We start from the raw sequence: 7,115 nt of genomic DNA, 5'->3' as shown, positions 1-7,115 counted from the left end.
CACCGGCGCTGCTGGCGGCACTGTTGGCAGGGTGTTGAGGACAGAGCCGAGGGACGATGCGTGGAGCCCTGCGACCACGTGTTAACAGCCTCTGGACTTTCCACTTCTCTGTTCAAGACTTTGGTCCCAGACCCAAAGCTACTGCTATGCTCTTGATGGCAAAATGTTGTTGCTTTTGAGTTTCCAAATGGTAACCTTTTTGACTTTGTCTTAGAGAATTTTTTTTTTGTAATTAACTTCGCGTAAGCAGCTCAGCTGTTCCCACTATCGCCTCTGAACTCTGTTTTGCTTTGGACCTCGCTGACTTTTCTCATCTGTAGGTGAGAATAAACGTCGGAAGGAAGCTGGCCCGTGCCTCTGCCCCTCGCCGGGCCCACGGGACGGGGGGGGGGGAAAGTGGGAGCCGTGCCCCCCTGCCCACCCTCGGGGGTGTTGCTGCGGCCGGGGCCGCCTCAGCCAGCACCCAGCTGCTGGACGAGACCCCCGAGCTCTGGGCAGGGGGTGCTTGGTGTCACTGGGCGCTGCCGGAGCCCCGTGCGGGGACGGCCCTGCTGCACCCCAAACCCTCCTGCCCCCCACACCCCCTCACACACCCCCCTTCAGCCTTCGCTGGGGAGGGGGGCAACAGCAGCAAAACGGCAGAACCGGCGCGACGGCGCTTCCCGAAGGGCTTGTCCCGCGTTCGAGAAAAAGCAAAGCACGGCCGATCTCACGTCAACAGAAAAGCCACCGAGGTCCACCCAGAGCTCTTGAAAATCCTTGTTAGTGACTTGCCCAAAAGCAAAGAATTCTCCTCTAAATGCTGTTTGAGCAGGAAGCTTCGACCTGGCACGTTGGGAGGTTTCCTCTCCAAACTCTCCCCCGTCTCCCGCCTGCGGTGTCGGATCCCCACGGCCCCTGCCCGGCGCGGGAGGGCACCGGGCTGCAGACGCTGGCGGAGGGAGCGTCCGTCTCTCCCGGCCCTTCCTGCCCATCTGCGTTTTGTCTTGGCAAATGAAAACTTGAAGGCAAAAGGGGGGGGGAATTAAAAAAATCCCCCACGCTTTCTCCCCAGGCATCTTGCGAGGGTGTCCTGGCCGGCAGCCGTGGGCAGGGGGGAGCGGGCAGCTCTTCCGCTGTTTCCAGTCTTGCTCCCACAGAGAAACTCTTATTTGTACGACATAGGCTTTTCTTTTTCTTCTCTTTTTTTTTTTTTTTTTTTTTTTCTGTTTGCGTGTAAGCAATATGTTTTCAGGTTTAAAATGGGGGTGAGGGTGGGGGATTAAAACAAAGAAAACCTGGGTAGAGCTCAAAAATTAAGTTTTTCTGTATAAAGTTCTGTGGCTCGCATCCCTGGCTGCACAGTAGCTTTAGAGTCCAGTTTTTTTTCTAATATTTGTATTCTAATTTAATTGCTCTTAAATTTTCCAGGCCAAGCCACTGTTTGGAAACATCATGCTTCTGTTACTGCTTTCTGTTTGAGTTGGCCAGCTCTTCCTGTACATATGTTTTTTCTTATATCCTGTTTTTTTCTTTTTTTGTAAAGAAGAGAAAAAACAAAAAGAAAATTATTTTTCTTTCCCTCAGTACACATTCTTCAAAGTTCAAATTATAGTGTTTGTTAAATAAAAAGAAAGATTTACATTTAATTCAGTGTTGCCTTGTTGGGATTTCTCCCCGGGAGCTCCCTGAGCTCACCCCAAAAGGAGCCGGGGGGGGGGGGTGTCCGTGCGTGGGGCACGAGGGTCCCGGGGCAGCCCCTGGGCCGGGGGGGGGGCAGAGGGGCCCCATCCCCGCGGGCACCTCGGTGCCACTTCGAATTCCTCCACCTCCAGCAGATTAATCATTTTATTTATGAGGCTTAAAGGTCCAAATCCCGCTAAACCCGGGGCTTTGCCAGATAAACAGCCCGCTTTGCGAAGGCAGCCCGTTTGTGAAAACACAATTAGCAAACCCCGTAATCTGCGCTAATTACCGGCCGGGGCCGGGAGGTCTCCCCTCGGCCTGGCGGGGAACCATGGGGGACGCGGAGCCCGGGGGACGGCACCCGCCCGGGGCCTCCTTCACCATCGAGTACCTGCTGTCGGAGCGGGGCCGGGGGGGACCCCCCAGCCCCCCAGCTGCCCCCCGGCCCCCCGCGGAGCCCGGCACCAAGCCGGCACAGTCCTACATCGCCCTCATCTCCGCCGCCATCCTCTCCTCCCCGGAGAAGAAGCTGCTGCTCTCCGACATCTACCAGTGGATCATGGACAACTACCCCTACTTCAAGAACAAGGTGAGGGGCTGCGATGCTGGAGCAGACCCTTTTTATTTTTTTATTTATTTATTTCCACACACACATTTTTGATGGTTTGGGGTAGGTGAACTGGGAGCTGAGCCGCGGGGCGCTGGGGTTGGTTGGGGGGCCGGGGCTGGGCTTCACTCACCACATCTCTGCTGACCCCAATCCTCCGGGAGAACGCGGGTGCCGGCGTCCGGATCTCGGGGACGGTTTCAAGCGGTACCAGGGGGGCTGGTTGCAACGGGGGCGGGGGGAGAAATCGGGTGCCGTTCACTCTGGTGCCTACTGACGTCCTGGGGGCGGCGGGACTGGCTGACGGCGCCTCTCGGCCCAGGAGAAGAGCTGGCGCAACAGCGTCCGCCACAACCTCTCCCTTAACGAGTGCTTCGTCAAAGCCGGCCGCAGCGACAACGGCAAAGGCCACTTCTGGGCCATCCATCCCGCCAACCTGGAGGATTTCGCCAAAGGCGACTACCACCGCCGGCGGGCCCGGCGCCGCGTCCGCAGGTGAGTGGGGGTCTGGGGGGGGGGGTGGTCCCGGGGGGGGGGCGGTTTTGGGGCTCAGGGCTGACCCGGCTGCTCTGTTTCCCCTTGCAGGGTGAATGTTGGCTACTACCCCCCCTACGCCCTGTACGGCCTCGGCTGCTGCTGCCCCTGCTGCCCCCCAGCCCCCCCTGGACCCCCCCTCACACTGTCCCCCCTCGACCTGCCCCCGGCCCCCCCCCGCTGCCTGCCCGAGGGGACGCGCTGGGGCTGGGGACGGGTCCCTGCTCCCCGTGGGCCCGGCCTCCTCCTCCCCCGACCCCCCTTCCTGTAGCCCCCCCCCCCCCCGGCTCGGGTCTGGAGGGGGGGGGGGGGCGGGGTTCCTAGATGGGGGGTCCCCCAAAAGTGCCAGGGACGCTCTGGATGGCACCCGCCCCGCGTTCTGTGGTGTGTATGTGTGTCGTGTCCCCCCCCACACACCAAGCCAAGGGGCCACATGTGTGTGTCCCCCCACCCCATCACCAGTGAACCCCGATGTACCGGGATGGGGCCAGAGCCTGAGGTACAGGACCCCCCCCCCAACACCCCCCTGTCCCCGTGCCCCATGGGGGACCCCCCCGGGGTTCCCTAGGAGAGCCCCTACTCCCCCCACGTCCCCCCCCTCCCAGCGGTGTCACCCATGGGGAGGGGTCCCCACCCCACGTCCCCCCCCCGCGGGCCCAGGCACATATGGGGCTTAGACCCTCCAGCATCGGGCCCCCCTGCCCTAATTATTTTCTTACTAATTGTCCCTGACGCCCCTAATGAAAATCGCGGCTCCCAGGTGTTAAGCGGCATTAGGGCGTCTCGCTAAGGCGGGCGACTCGGCCACTCAATCCTGGGAGATAAAACCCCCAAAGCTCTTCGCGCCCCTGAAAACCAGGAGGCTTATGACACAAATTAATCCCTTCAGGGTGGCCGTGCCCTTTGGGGGGGCCGGGGGGGGGGGGCTCTCAGGGCTGGCAGCGATATGGGGGGGGGGGGGGGGGGGCTGGAGGCCAGGCTGGGTCTTGCTCAAGGGGCCAGGGGCGGCAGCAGGATTTGGGGGGGGGTGTCTGGATTTGTGGGGTCCCCTCGGTGCCACCGATGTTGTCGTCGTCCCCCCCCCCCTCGCGTTTTGCCTCAGTTTCCCCGTTTGCAGCTGGTCCCCACCCCCATCCCAGCACTGGGGGGGGCGGGGGGGGGGGGGGGGCACGCACCCCAAACCCTGTCCCCGAAGGCTCCTTAAACCGCGGCCATCTGGGTGCCGGCCCGGCCCTAATCTGCACCCAAAGGGGATTAGGGCCCCCCCCCTGCAACCCCCCAGGCCCCCCCGCAAGCAGCTTAAGCTGCCCCAGGGGAGCCAGATCCAGCCCGGGGGGGGGGACTGGGCAGACTGGGAGGGGACACCCCCCCCCCCCCCCCCACTTCACCCTTGTTTTGCAAGGGGAGGGGGTCGTTGCTCCATTTGGGGAAACTGAGGCACGGCCACAGGCTGGGACTGGCACCCCAACAGCCCCCCCAACCCTCCCCCCCCCCCCCGCAGCCCTGGACACCCCCAAATCAGGGTTCACCCCCAACCCACCTGCCCTGCTCCTCGCTGCTGCGGGGTCACCCCTTCCAGCCCAGCGCCCGCCGCGCCGCCAAACCACCAAAGGGAGAAAAAACCAAACAAACAAAAAAGAAAAAAAACATCTTGAGCCACCCCAAAACAGAGGACACCCCCCGCCCCCCGCAGCGCTGCTGCCCTTGATAAGCTTTTCCGCCTCCCAAGAAGACCAAACGGCTGCGTGTGTATTTTTAATATATAGTTTATTTTCTTTTTTTTTTTAAAGCCCCCCCAAAGTGCAATTTTTATTTTTTTCTTTTTTTTTTTTTTTTTTTTTTTCCTCGTCTCCCACACTTTATAAAGAACTATCAAAGTTACAATCTATGGAATGTCTTTTCTGTGCTTTTTTTTTTTTTTTTTTTCTTCCTCGCCTCGCTCCTTTACCCAGATATACCACAAAAGTAGTTTACACATAAAAACCGCTGAAACCTTGCGAGTGCTTTAGATAGAGAATCTCTTTAATAGATTATATATAAAGACGCAGAAAAAAAAAAGAAAAAAAAAAAAAGAAAAAAGAAAAAAAGAAAGGAAAAAAAAAAAAAAAAAAAGAAAAAGAAGTGGCCCCATCTTGAGCATCCTCGCTGGGTTCCCGGGCAGAGCTCGGGCTCACGCGTGACCCCCCCTGCCCCGGGAGAAGTTTAAGCTCTCGGTGTGTGTGTGTATATATATATATATATATATAATTTTTAGAAAAACACAACTTTAAACGCAGCATTTTGCTACTCGGTACGGCCCCCCCCCGGCTCCCTCCCCTAAGAAAGCTCCATCCTGTGACGCCGTGGTGATTTGCTCTTTTTAAAAAGTGTTCCTCTTTATTTAAATAAAACTTCTCATAATAAATTGAAAATATAAATAGATACGATATATAGCTATATATATATATTTTTTTTTTCTTATTTTCTTTTTAAATAGTCGAATCAGGCCTCTGGGGGGGGGTTGGGGCCGGGGTTATCCCAGCTGCTGGCGGGACCCCCACCCCAAAGGGGGGGCGCTGACCAGGGGGTGCTGAAGGAGAATTGGGAAGGGGGGTGGGGGGAGAAAGAAAGCCCTTTTCCTGTGGAAGAACAAGCCCCCCCGCCCCCCCCGGCCAGGCTGGGGGGGCCAGGACAGCCCCCCCCCCACACTTTTGGGGGGGTGTGGGGCACAAACCCCGGGGGGGGGGGGGCTGGATGCAGCATCGTTAGGAGCAGCGCAGGGGGAAGGAAGGCGATGCCCCCCCCAAACCCCCCCCGGCCCCAGGAGGGGATGAAACCCCTGCAGCCGCCCCCCCCCACCCCCCCCACCCCCCCCGCTGCCCCTCAGACCCCAAACGAGCTGGGGGTGACCCCAACCACCCCCCCTCATCACCAGTTGCGTTTGGGGGGGGGGGACACCCCCCCCAGCCCTCCCTGGTGTCCTGGGCTGGGACCCCCAGGGCTGAGCCCCCCCCCCAGCACAAGCCCCAAGCCAGCTCCCCCCACTGGGGGGAGGGAGGTGGGGGGGGCGGTTATTTTTCCCTCTTTTGTACCAAAAACCTTAATTTTTACTTTGCCCTTCCCCTTTGGGTTTTGGCTGGTTATTACGAATTTTTTTTCTTTTTTTTTCCCCCCCTCCTTTCTTTTCCCAGCCCGGTGTAACTCAGCAGTATCTTTGGCAACACTTTATCACAACCTGAATTTTAAAAAAACCAAAACCAAACCAAACCAAAAAAAAAAAAAAAAAAATTAAAAAAAAATGACAATAATGACCAAAAAAAAAAAAAAAATTTGATGCTGAGCTACAGGACGCGGGGGGGGGGCTGCGGGGCTGGGGGTTAAGGCCGGCGATGGCTGCAGGACAGGGACAAACCGGGGGGGGTTGGGGTTTGCTTTTTTGCGCCTTTAAAAAAAATTTTTTTTTTTCCCCCGACTTTTTTTTAGTGCAAACTTAAACTTGTGCTAAAGTGTTGCCAGCGCAGGGGGGGCGGGGGGGGGGGGTCGGGGCCGCGGGGCTGCCGCAGGCGTGGGGACGCTCTCGCCGCGGGGAATCCTGAGACTAATTCTCTCTCCTCTTACTTTTTGTGCCATTTTTTCTTTTTTTTCCCTCTCTTTTTCCTTTTTCTTTTTTTTTCCTTTTTTTCCCCCTCTTTTTTCTTCCCCTTCTTTTTTTTTTTTTTTTTTTTTTTTTCCTCCTCCTTTCCCCTCTCCCTTTTCTCTTTCCCCCCCCCCCAGCTCTCCAAGGCCGGGCCGGAGGAAGCCGCAGGGTTTATTCCCCAAGTGCCAGAGGGGCCCTTTGCCCAGAGCCCCCCCAGTTTTCCAAGGCTCTTTCAGGGCAGGGGCGTGGGGGGAGAAAAGCAGCAGTGAGGAGCTGGCAGGGGCGGGGAGGGGGGCAGAAAAACCAGGGAAGAAAAATTAACACAAACTAGAAAAGAGATACCACAACTCCGATTACAATAAAGAACCTCAAGTAAGTGTCTATTTACAAATCCACGCTTGAATTTTTTTTTTTTTTTTTTTTTTTTTTGCATATGCCAGAATTAGCCAGTGCTAAGCAGAGGTTCAGCCCAGCGGGGGTGTCGGCCCGGGGGGGCCGTTTCTGCTGCAGCCCCCCCACCCCAGAGCCCGATCCGGGGCCCTCCGGCACCTTCCCGGGAGGATTCGATGCCCAGATCCGAATTCACCTGCCCAGGGGGGGCACCGGGAGGGATGCAAAGCTCACGGGGAGCATCACAGCCCCCCCCAGTCCAGAAGGGGAGATGGGAGAGACGTCTGGACTAGCACTGGCTAG

This window comes from Tyto alba, unplaced genomic scaffold, assembly GCF_018691265.1.
Source record: "Tyto alba isolate M040663 unplaced genomic scaffold, T.alba_DEE_v4.0 Super-Scaffold_20000042, whole genome shotgun sequence".
NCBI lineage: Eukaryota > Metazoa > Chordata > Aves > Strigiformes > Tytonidae > Tyto > Tyto alba.
This window is presented reverse-complemented; position numbering follows the sequence as displayed.